A 12,137-nucleotide genomic window follows, 5' to 3' on the forward strand; every position below is an offset into this window, starting at 1 on the left:
GTTTTAAGCCTGGTACAAAACTTCGGCTGAATCTATCCACTCTTAACTTTGAAATATTAGTAAGCATTTTACTTTTAATGGTCCAAAAACTGCACCATGTCCTGGAGCTCTTATTTCACTGGAAGCGAAGGGTCTTTCTATATGCACTGTAGCATCTAAATACCCAGGGATGGCTTTTGGGCGTTTTCTAAATGGAGTTGTAACTGCCTCTCCTGCTCACAGAGAGCAGCGAGTCTAGTCCTTTCCTCCTTCCTCTGAAGAAAGATCCCCGAGGCATGTTTAACCTGAAGTAACGTCTATCGGTGAAGGTGAGTGATTATAAAAAACCCATCACTTGGCCGATGGTGCTAGAAGACCCTTTATTGTTGTACTTCTGCATAATTGCAGCTCGTAACCGAAACGAGTGGCGGAAAAAACTTACTAAACATGGAACTTGCTCTGCTTTCCGATTTCCGTCCTTAAATAAATAGTTACAAAGCTCAAAAAAGTGATATTGTTTTGTTGCTAGCGGTGGGAACTAATCACTTCAATGTCCAAAGAATCATTCTCTACTCTCTGCCTGGAGCGCCGGCCGACTTCTGTTGAATGTGCGGCACAAGGCCTCGAATCGGGACACGCATGTAAAATTGAACTTGGTAATTCAATAGCAAGCATGATTTACCTGACTTTGGAGTCAGACCCAGTAACTCGTGACTCCTTGTAATTGGGGAAGACAGTGACTGAAGTCATCAACTTCGGCCCAGTAGCCCCTCACCTCGTTAACAAGCATTCCTCTTATCTAAAGAATGAGGCGTAGTTTGAAGGGTTAAAGGGCGAGAGAAAGCTAGAGAGAGCCTAGGAACGAGCACACTAGGGGAAATTGTGAAAACAGCAGACAAACTTCGATGAACTGGAAATAAACGCACACACACCTAAGTGAATGGTAGAAAGCACATTTATTAAATTTACCGACCACTTGAGAAGTTCTTTGCAAAGGGCAACGATTAAGACCATGGCTGTCAATATGGTCCAAAAACTGGGGCTGAGAGAGTCTGCGGACAAACGAGGTCACTCTTCCAAACATGCAGGAGTCGGACCCTACAAACAAAACTGAAAGCGTGCTTCTGCACTACTAAAGTAATATAAGGGTGGTGCCCTAAAGCTGTTCTCATTAGCCCCGAAGCATCGGTGCCAATGAAAACAGTCCTGAGTGGCGCCTGGTGCACTAGGATTGGCTGAAGGCTTTCAAGTCAATCCTAGGTTCTACACACAACCTCTTGGGCAATCATTCACGAGTGAAAACCACACAATTATTGGCTGTCATACAAAAATCAGCAAAATTACGGACAAATGGCGTCCGTTAAAGATGTTGTCACGGACAACGGACAGAGGGTGAAAATTACGGATTGTCCGTGAAATTTACGGACGGTTGGTCACCCTATTCGTAGAGCATATTGAAAATGCTTCCATTCTGAAATGGTGAGATTGTGAAAGTGCTAAAACGAGTCTCTTTGAAGTGCAGTGATACTGCTGCAGAGTTGAGATTCTTTTTTCCTGATGGTGAGGGTACAAATGGGGAGCCTCATAGAGACCAGTCTCAGTACCTGGTTTTCAGAACTGTCGGTGCCGAGCAAATACGTCCCGTCCTGCAAGCGCTGCATACGACCCCATTGTGAACAAGCATTTACAATGCAATGGTCTCGGGATTATTAAAGGTAGAGCTATTGGCATTGCTCATGACATTTTTTTTATGTTTTTTAAAATCATAAATAAATGGCATTGTCATTTACATTGCCAATAGCTTAATCGTTAAATAAATGGCATTGTCATTTAAAGTGCCAATAGCTTGCAAATGCATGACCTATTGCATTTACACCCACACAGAGCCACACATACAGAGCCACCCACACAGTCACAGACACACACACAGAGCCACACACACACACAGCGCCACACACACAGCCACACACACACAGCCACACACACACACACAGCCACACACACACACACACACACACACACACACACACACAAAGAGCCACACACACACACACAGCACCACACACACACAAAGAATAACACAAACACACACACACACACACACACAGAGGCACACACACACACAGGGAGCCACCAGAGAGACACACACACACACACAGAGCCACACACACACACACACACAGAGCCACACACACACACACAGAGCCACACACACACACCCAGAGCCACACAGACACCCAGAGCCACATACACACACAGGAGAGCAAGCACAGCCAGGGGGCAGGGAAGCAAGCACAGCCAGGGGGCAGGGGAGCAAGCACAGCCAGGGGGCAGGGGAGCAAGCACAGCCAGGGGGCAGGGGAGCAAGCACAGCCAGGGGGCAGGTAAGCAAGCACAGCCAGGAGGCAGGGAAGCAAGCACAGCCAGGGGCAGGGGAACCAGGGAGCGGGGGATAAAGCACAGCCAGGTGGCAGGGAAGCAAGCACAGCCATTGGGCAGGGAAGCAAGCATAGCCAGGGGGCAGGGAAGCAAGCACAGCCAGGTGGCAGGGAAGCAAGCACAGCCAGGGGGCAGGGAAGCAAGCATAGCCAGGGGGCAGGGAAGCAAGCACAGCCAGGGGCGGGGAAGCAAGCACAGCCAGGGGGCAGGGAAGCAAGCACAGCCAGGGGGCAGGGGAGCAAGCACAGCCAGGGAGCTGACAATTAAGTGTTCGGAAACACCGGCTCAAATTAAGCACTGCACGCCTCCCTCATAAATACACTGTTTTCCTCTCAAATGGCTCACTAAGGTAAAAGCTTTCAGATGCCACCTGCAGATCACAAGATCAAATTCTGACAAGACCAACTCAAACTTACATTTTTCTGAGGTTGGTAAACCTAGTTCTATTTCAATATTATCAACACATCTTATTTACAACTGATAGGGTCGGGTGGTGACAAAGTTGGAATATCACTAACTCTTTCACAGAAACCACAGGTGTGCTGGAAAATGTAGGAAAGCGATGGCTTTGTTATTCAAGAGCCAAAACCGAAGCTTTGTTCAAGTGTTTACTGCAACAGCGCTCGATTATTTTGCGAATGTACAAACCAGGACGCCCAGTATAAACATTTGTTTTCACGTAGCCAAAGTGGGGGAAGCAAGCTCTGAGGAAGGTAAAACCACAAGGGAGTATAACTGTGAGGAAAAGTCCGACTTCTAAAAAGTTTGAAATGAAGGCATTTTTCTGCTAATAAAACCTCATGACATCTGACCCGTAAGAAAATAGACGTTTTAAAACGGTTTATCTGCGCCACAGGCGGCTTTAGCGTGCAGAATGCTCCACGCTCTTGCACCTTGTATGTATATGCTGAAAGGTAACCATTTTACCGGCATCGGAATGTGGTAAAGCAAACTCAGCCCTGCTTGGAAGCCAACCTGCATACTGCACAAGCGCCTGAAACATTGTAGTTGAAAATGTAGTTTTAAGACAAAAGTACAGTAACGTATTCAGCAGTAAAAAAGATAGTATGGAATTCGGCCCCTTCAATTCCCACGCACATTGAACTTGTGAAAGTGCAGTGGAAATATTTTTACTGCACAAATATACGTTTGAAACGTAGTACGTAATGAATAAACTGCTGCCTTTGAAAACTCTGATAGGGCGGTGTGTGTATCTGTGGCGGTTAAGGGCATGGGCTGAATATGAAGGAGAGAAGCAGGAACTTCGAAATATGTCCAAGTCCAAACGTGTTGTAGTAATTGTTGCCGAGACTGTGGGCAGGAGCCGCGGTGTGGGCGGCATGGGGCTAGGGTGGGCGCTCTGAGCCGCGGTGTGAGCGGCAGGGGGATGGGGTGGGCACTCTGAGCCACGGGGTGGGCGCAGGGGGCTGTGGTGGCCGCTCTGAGCATCGGGGTGGGCGGCCGGGGTGGGGGCTCTGAGCGGGGACGGCTGCTGCTCGCTTCGGGTGACTGGTCTCACAGGCAGTTCACTGCACCGAGGACTCCTCTGGGGTTTGGAAAGCAGTCAGTCCCGCGTGCCTGTCTGCCTGGGAGGTTGTGCCGCCGTCCAGGGCTGGGATCTCACCTGCCCCCCAGAGCCAAGAGCAGAGATCCGGGCAGAAGAAAGATGCAGGCGCCGAGGCTGGGGACATGGAGCTGCGCCAGAGCCAGCATGCCATCGGAGTCTGAGGAGAGACCGAGGGAGCGGGGTCCAGGGAGCAGCGGGCAGCGGAGATGTTGGGGCACCGAGGACGGAGCAGCTGACTGAGCCCGGGGCGAGCGGGCCTCACTGAACCATGGGGACTAAAACATGCACATGATACAGCGTCACCGCAGAGGGAGGGGGCGGGGGTGACGGGGAAATACAGGGTAAATACCGGGGGTAAATACCGGCAGAAGGAAGGAGAGGAATGGTGGGGCTTCCTCACCCCGGGGAAGTGAAATGTACTCTTCGTCACCAGCGAGAGTGAAGAGGGAAACAAATGGCAAAGGCAGGAGGGGCATGAAGGGCAAATGTAGGAAAACTACCACAGGCAATTACAAGGTAAACACCGGCAAAGGAGAATATTCGGGGGGACTCGGAGAAGAAAAACGGCACAAACAGGGGGGCAGGGGCACGAAAAACGGCACAAACAGGGTTGCAGAGTCAAGACAAAGGATAGTTACCTCATGTCCTCGGTAGGCGAGGCTCTCCAGGTTTTACCGAGCAGCAAAATGGCGCCCGCAAAGCTCCGAAAATTTCGGAATCGGGGGCGTGTTTTTGGCGTTCTGAGTGACGGATGACGTCACAGGGTGAAAGAATGCAAAAAACACGCACCCGAATCGAAAGAGACGGGGCTTAAAGGGAGTGACGCCCCTCTCCTCCAATGGCTGGCCAGCATTTACGAGGCCAGCCAATGGAGAAGAGGGGCGGGTTCAAGCCCCCTACACCAAGAAACATAAAATCTTAGGAGCTCCGCCCACTGCTTACAGCAGTGCGACGAGTCCTCAACCTAAAAAGTGCGGCCGCTATAGTTAAAGCGGACCACACTGTAATTATAATAAATACATTACTAAAAGTGTGCAGCATGCTGCGATATAATGGAACATCATTAAATATCAGCTGAAGCAGTGCATGTCATGCCTCCAGTTAGAGAAACGAAGGAAAAGGAAAATAAGGCGGCACTAAGGAGTGACTATCAAGCCGATTCACAAATCAGAAGCCAGCATTTACGAAGGGCAATGAAACAAGAAAATAAAAAATATGGGCGGAGAGGGCGTGGCTTCAAATGTATACTCCAACACAGCATGTCTCGCAGAGCACCTAAATAAGGATTTATCCAGCTTACATTCTCATTGTAAATGTTTTTCCTCAAAGGCATACACTTTGTGACCAGGGGCGTAGCTCCAGGGGGGTGTATGTGCCCCCCTAGGAAATGTATTCTGTAGCAAGCAGTTGTGTACAAGTGCTGTCAGTCGGGTAATGTGAAGTATCAGTTGGATTTCACATGAGAGTTTTACATGTCCTAACTGACAAAACACACAAACTCTGTCTCATCTATGTATTGAAGGCCTTAAAATTGTTGATTAGTTTGAAAAATATTGTGTTTTAAGTACCCCTAACAATCAGCACTCCTCTCTTTCGACTGCCCCTTAAGCCCACCTCATGTCTGGCTCTCATATAATGTGTTTTAACAAGATGTCCCAGCGTGATTGTTCTAAAATCTGAAGCCCACGTCCCCTTAATCATACTGCCCAAGCTACGCCCCTCTTTGTGACTGCAGTAGCGTAGCTGGGGGGGTTGGGGGGCGGTCCGCCCCAGGCGGCACTATTATGGGGGCGGCCAGCGGCAGCTGCGTGGCACTGGTGTCCCACCGAACAGCCAGTACACCACACGTTTTACTGTAAAGTGCAAGCGTACCTGCTTGCAAGCAAATGCTGCACCACCTAACATAGTGGTGGTGTGGTGCCGTGCCCGTGCCGCACGGCGTACTGTGTATATGGGTCTCAGGGCCGTCAATCTTGCAGCGAGCGTAAAGCGCTACCAATGACGGCCCTGGGGTTCATTTTTGGCCAGCCCCGTGCTGCAGCATGGCTACACTGTGATGCACACCACCACGCGCGCTCTCTCTCCAGAGTGGAGGTCAGCTTTATACACTTAATGTGGAGTTGTCCACAGCTGAATGAATACTAGGTTGGGGTGCTACGCTACGCGCACTTAGTGAGGTCACAGGAGTCCAGCCAGACAAAACGGTGTGCCATTTCCTGCTCAGACGTTTGCCACTCACCAGTGCAGGGAGAAATATGAGATATTGATTCACATTGCTGCCCGCCCAGCCCCTGAGATAAGAATAGGAGCTCATTGTCACTCAGTCCAGGTATACAACTGCATCGCGCGGGCACTCTGGCACTGCAGGTAATGCTGTAGGGGCGGAGGCTGGCTTAGACTGCAAGGGAGTTGTGTTGGGGCACTGGCAGTGCAGGATTAGTAGCAACTAGGAGCACTTTCTGGACACCAGATCTAGGGAATAGGGCTGCTTGTGTAGGATCTGTAGTGGCTCTGGTTCCATGGTGCTGTAGAGGCACAGTTTGCATGGGAAATGCAAAACAACAGCTTAGGAACAGTGGCTGCATAGGTGCTCTAGGGCAAAGTGTAGGGGGTGGTTCTACAGGAAATGCAAGGAACGGCGTAGGACAGCAGTTTGATTAAGAGCTGTAAGGGACGGTGATGACTGCCTGTGTAGGAGCAGTAGTAGGATAGTGATGGCTGTCTGTGAAGGATCACTAGGGGGTGGCGATGTATGTGTAGGAGCAGTAGGCAATGGTGACGGTTGTCAGTTTAGGAGCTGTAGGGGCTAGTGATGGTGTTTGTGTAGGAGCTGTTGGGGATGGTGATGCCTGTCGGTGTAGGGGATGGTGTTTGTGTAGGAGCAGTAGGGGGTGGCGATGTCTGTGTAGGAGCTATAGGGGATGGTGATGTCTGTCTATGTAGGAGCTGTAGGGGATCCTGATGTCTGTCTGTGTATGAGCAGTAGGGGAAGCTACTTGCTGCCTGTGTGGGAGCAGTAGGGGATGGTGATGGCTGTCCGTGTAGGGCCTGTAGGGGATGGTGTAGGAGTGCTGGCTGCAAATGAGATGTAGAGTCTCTGGTAGGAGCTCTGGCTATGCAGGAGCTGCAGGTAATATATAGGAACACTGGCAGTACAGGAGCAGTAGGATGTGGCACAGGAGGTGCAGGGAATGGTGAACCAGGGATGACTGATCAGATGCTTCTAGGTAATGATGTAGGGGCCAAGGCTGCAAGGTAGCTCGAGGGAAGAGAGAAGGGGCCAGTAATACAATAGCGGTAGGGAGTGGCGTGTGAGCGCTGGATGCATAGGAGCTGTACGGATGTAGGAGGCCTTGCTGGTTACTTGCTGCAGATATCAGCGTAGGAGAGGGCCCTGGTTTTCAGAGACGTGTGCACCAGAGTAGCTTTTTTTAAATCAATATTACATTTTAAAAGTGACGTACTGTAACAGGTCTTTAAGTTCGCAACTGTAAACTTTTTTCAAAAGTGTATTGGTGAGAAAACGTTGCACACATTCGGGGGCTGCTATCCAAGCTGTCTTAGGTGTGTTTAGTCCCTGCCCTTTGAATTTACCGAGCGTTGTTGCCATGAATGCAATAACCTTTTTAAAGCTTGAGTTAGGAACCTGAGGTACCGCTTCGCTAATCTATTGTACACACAGGTGTGGCAAAAGTTTGTTTGTGACAGTCCGGGACCAAGAGAACAATGCACAAGGGGTTTTGTTGGGCAACCCGTGTAATACGTTATCACAGTCTGCAGCAGAGCTGTGTGGGGGACACTGGTTGAAGGGGTGGGCGCCCGGAAGAGAAGGAGGAGCGTGTTTAAGTAGGAAGTGGAAATTTTGTTGAGGATCAGGAGGGTGTACTTGTACCCCTGCTAAGATTTATGTAAAGCAGGGCCATGGGGAACAACAAGGCAACACCAGTAACGCGGAGGGCTATATGAACAGCACAGCTGCATCGTTGTTTCAGCAAAGCTGTGGAGTGGAGGCTTCGTTACATAGACACTCTTTCTTGGAGTTACTTGTCGAGGGAGAAAGGGGGTACGTGTGGGGGGTGGGTAGTATGCGAGCGAGGGGTGAGCCAGAGATACAGCCCAGAAGCGCGCCTAATTTATTATTTCCTGGGTCTCTAAGTTTGGTTTCTTCACAAGTGAAGTAACCTGACTCCAGAACATTCTGGAAGGAGCCTTCTGCTAGAGATGAGGGTAGGATTTCAAGGTGAAATGGTAGAAACTGGTTTGAATATGTTCTGACTAGGGTGCCTGACTCAGCTTCTATAAGACTTAAGCACGCATTGATGATTATTAAAATCTTACAAAGGGCTTCCATATTCAGGGGTCGGAAGGCAGACCATATGGACACACAGCTTGCTGGAGTGGTGGGCGGATGTGGTTTTCTAACAGTGTTAATTCAATGCTTTTGAGTTTTAATTCTTTTTTTGTGGTTGGATATGGTTAGAGCAAAACATAATTGTTTCGAAAAGGATTTTTGGTCTGTAGATTGTTTCTTTTGTTTTATTTTTGTAGAAATCCCTGTTTTTGATCACGTAGGGCCTGATTCGCAAAGGTAGCTTACAGTTTTGAGTAATGTACACTTTTGTGTAAGTCTGTTTACTACTTTGTCTATTCACAAAAATCCAAATGTAAATTTACTCCAAAAGTGTGACTTACATGTCTCCTTCAAATTGAAGGGCCTGGGGACTCTACACTTTTGAGTAATTTATACTTTTGAGAAATGTACACTTTTGAGTAATTTATACTTTTGAGAAATGTACACTTTTGAGCAAGATTACTAATTTTTGGCTATTCACAAAACCCAAGTGTAAATTTACTTTTAAAGTATATCTTACACTCTGATTCACAAAGGTAGCATACACTTTTAAATAAGTTTACACTTTTTAATTCATTTACTACTTTTCGGTATTCTCAAATTCCAAGTGCAAGTTACTACTACAAAAACAATAGGTAGTCCAGCACATTGGCGTAGCTAAGGGGGGATCCTACCTTCTAAAGGTATAAGAGTATGTACTAGCCACCCCATATTGTCAAAGTGTATGTGCAGCAGTTTGTTCAACTTCCACCACTTTGCCAAATGGGAGGTTGGGGGGAATTTTCTCCTCATTCTTAGTCAGGGATGAGAGGCAGTGAAAATAAAGAGGATTGGGTATCTAGAAGCACTTTGTGGCCCTCCATATGCTCCAGGCCTCAGAGAAGTGAGGAAGATCACAGTTCACCTACTTCTCAGTTCTCAGTCTGAGCACTGGGAAACCGGAGAACAGCCCATAGCTCTTTCAACACACATATTGCAATTGTCAACTGAGCACTCAGTGGGCTGTGAACTGTTCACAGTCCTCTTTGTGCTCAGTTCAAAACTGTGAGCGGAAAATTGGGAAAGCAAATAGCAGCTGACAGCTCTCCGAGAGCTCAGTTCACATTTGATGTAATGCTATGGTTTATTAATAAAAGCATGTACACCTTGGATTCTTGGCACTATAGAACAACATAATTGGAAAAAACTGTAATAAAAACAAGGAAAATCATAGAGAATTATAGATAAAAATTACAAAATACAGATTACATACAACAGTCTTAAGGTTTTTTTTATGCACAATAGGGGAAGGTCATTCTCTAGCCAATGCAAATTAAAAGGCCCTCTCCCAAAATGAAGCTATTTTATTCCTGAAGACATTCAGCAAATTGTTATTTGTAGTGTGCAAAGTTAATATAGGGCGTATTATTAAAGTGTATACCTGATACAAAGAGGAGAGAAAGAGTAGATAGAACGGTGTATAATCACTAGGGTCTTTTATGCCTCACAAGAAGCCAGTGGAGGATCTCAAAATCAGTGTAACTTTTCCAGGAGTCTGAAAATGACACCTGGACAAGTTCAGCATATTTCTGTGTGGCCCAACTTCTTGGCAGGGTGGACGGCATTCACTCTGTGAAAATAGTGGGTGGACACACACAGCGAACTCCGCTCTGACCTTTTCTTTCACCTGCAGTGGAGTAGAGAGTGGTGTCGTAACTTAAACCCTGCCAATCCACCCAGCTGCTCGCCGTCCATTTTTCACACACCCCCGCCCCCTGCTACTGGCCATGGGCGGCAATCTGAGGGATAGCCCTGGGCGCCAGAAGCTCTAGCTACACCTCTGTGTGACTGCTTACAGTTGGAACGGATGCAGGTCTCCTAATCGCTGCCGAATGAACCGAAGTAAGCCCCAAAATGAACCAGTCACCCCACCTTATGCATCGCCTTATCTGAGTCTGTGTAACTACTGAACATATTTTCGCTCATTCCTTATTGTAGCACACTCCTGCTATATGCAGATACCTATACGCTAGTGCCGCACTCTATGCGTCCCAATAACTGCCTTACTTGATAAAAAACCTCCTACCCAAAAAATACAAAGACCATTCTCAAAAATCTCTCCACTGAGAAAAACACTAATCCCCTGAATGTAATATTTGGTATGCCTTTAATGTGGATGCCTCCTTACTCCCTAAAGCTTTTTCTGTTTCCTGATCCCTCAAATCAAGACACTCTTCTTTATCAGCAAGATTTTCCTTCTGAAATCCAATTTCAGCACTATGTATTTTACTTCTAAACCAGTTGCTGTTCTTTAATAATAAAAAAACGTTTTCAACTCACCTACCTGAGCATATGGATATTTATATAAATCACAGGTACGTTATTGTTTAAGAAACTCTCCTCCAAAAATCACTAATAGGAATAACCCTCTGTACATACCCTGTAGATATTCCTGAAAACAATATATGCCAAATGTTATGAACAACTCTACTATGGTGTACGTGATATGTATATTTTATTAATATGTATCTTGCCACTATTATTGTTTCGGAAAATGCCTGTATATTTACCAACTCACTGGGCAGACACGGTCGTCATCCTTGACACTCTTGTTAACTTGTACACGTGAAAGAAAATTCACAGCCTTCATTGCACTGTGAACTGTACTCTCGCAATGGCAAAGAAACAAATCTTATATATGGTACACTGCTCCCAACCCCTCCTGGGGCATTGGGGGCAAGTCCGTGGTACACAGAACAACTGTACAGAAACAGCCAGAACATCCCAAATCTAAGCCAGCAAGGATGAGAAGTCTAGTGTAGGGGCGAAGTTACAAAAGGAGGTGTGCAAACGTAACCACATCCGTTTCTCTTGCAGGAAACACAGAGGACAAGAGGCAAACCGGAAATGAGCATCCTGGCCAGTGCTGCTATTACCAGAGGGGCCCTGGAACCGAACGATATGCACGAAAATGGCATCGGTATTTTCTGTCGCTAACAGGAATAAAGAAGATTCTCGTGTGCATGTTATCTCCTAGTATCTTTACAGGGACATTCTTTTAATTCACTGCCTCACTGAGTGCAGCTGCAAGCAGTTTCGTGTGGCTCCTCTGATGTAAACAGTGTATGCCCCACGACCAGGCGTCTGGCTTTAGTGCAGTGGTCTTGACATGATTTCATGCAGTTCCCCACCTCCAGATTAAAAAAAATAAATACAAGTCCAAAACTCCCCAAGTAACATAACCTCCTAAAATGCTTTTATGATTGGTGATTAATATTGAATATAGCAGATGGTAAGGGGCTTGCGGGGCTCAACTCAAAGGTAACATGATGTTCAGTGGTACACGACCCTTCACCTGTGCTGCACATATTAAAGGTAATGTGTGTCCAACACTGTTCACAACACAGGCAGAGATGGCATTGGGAACTTCACTGCATGCGCACACTGACAAGGCATGAACAGCACAAAGCAATGCAAGCCTCCTTACCACACAAACATGTACTGAATGGCAAGTGCAGAGCACGCTATTGAGACCACAAGGGCAAGTGGTTAATAGGTACAAACAACTGACTTCAGTGTCAGCCTCGGAATCTTTAGTTCTCCAGGCAACCTAAAATCTCATGACATACATAGAATGCAGGCATTCTTTAAATATATGAAGCATTGATAAACACAACATTTTCCTTCCTAAAACAAAACTATATATATATATATATGCAGGTAAATCTCTCCTCAACAGAAGAAAGAAGCAGCAGCCACGAGGGGAAGTGTAAGGCGGGGCTTTATTAAAATAATGACAGTCTGGTGGCGGCGAATGTATTT

At 47.0% G+C, this 12,137-nt stretch overlaps 1 long non-coding RNA gene across 1 annotated transcript in view; it reads left to right on the forward strand.

Annotated features, from left to right (window-relative positions):
• The window catches only part of LOC144755374 (uncharacterized), a 35,509-nt gene extending 23,952 nt beyond the window's left edge, over nucleotides 1-11,557 (forward strand). Inside the window, exon 2 of the long non-coding RNA XR_013594884.1 lies at nucleotides 11,193-11,557. This is a non-coding gene — a long non-coding RNA (uncharacterized LOC144755374). The remainder of the gene's footprint in view (nucleotides 1-11,192) is intronic.
• Nucleotides 11,558-12,137: the final 580 nt, after the last annotated feature.

The sequence above is a fragment of the Lissotriton helveticus genome, chromosome 5_1 (assembly GCF_964261635.1).
Source record: "Lissotriton helveticus chromosome 5_1, aLisHel1.1, whole genome shotgun sequence".
Classification (NCBI taxonomy): Eukaryota; Metazoa; Chordata; class Amphibia; order Caudata; family Salamandridae; genus Lissotriton; species Lissotriton helveticus.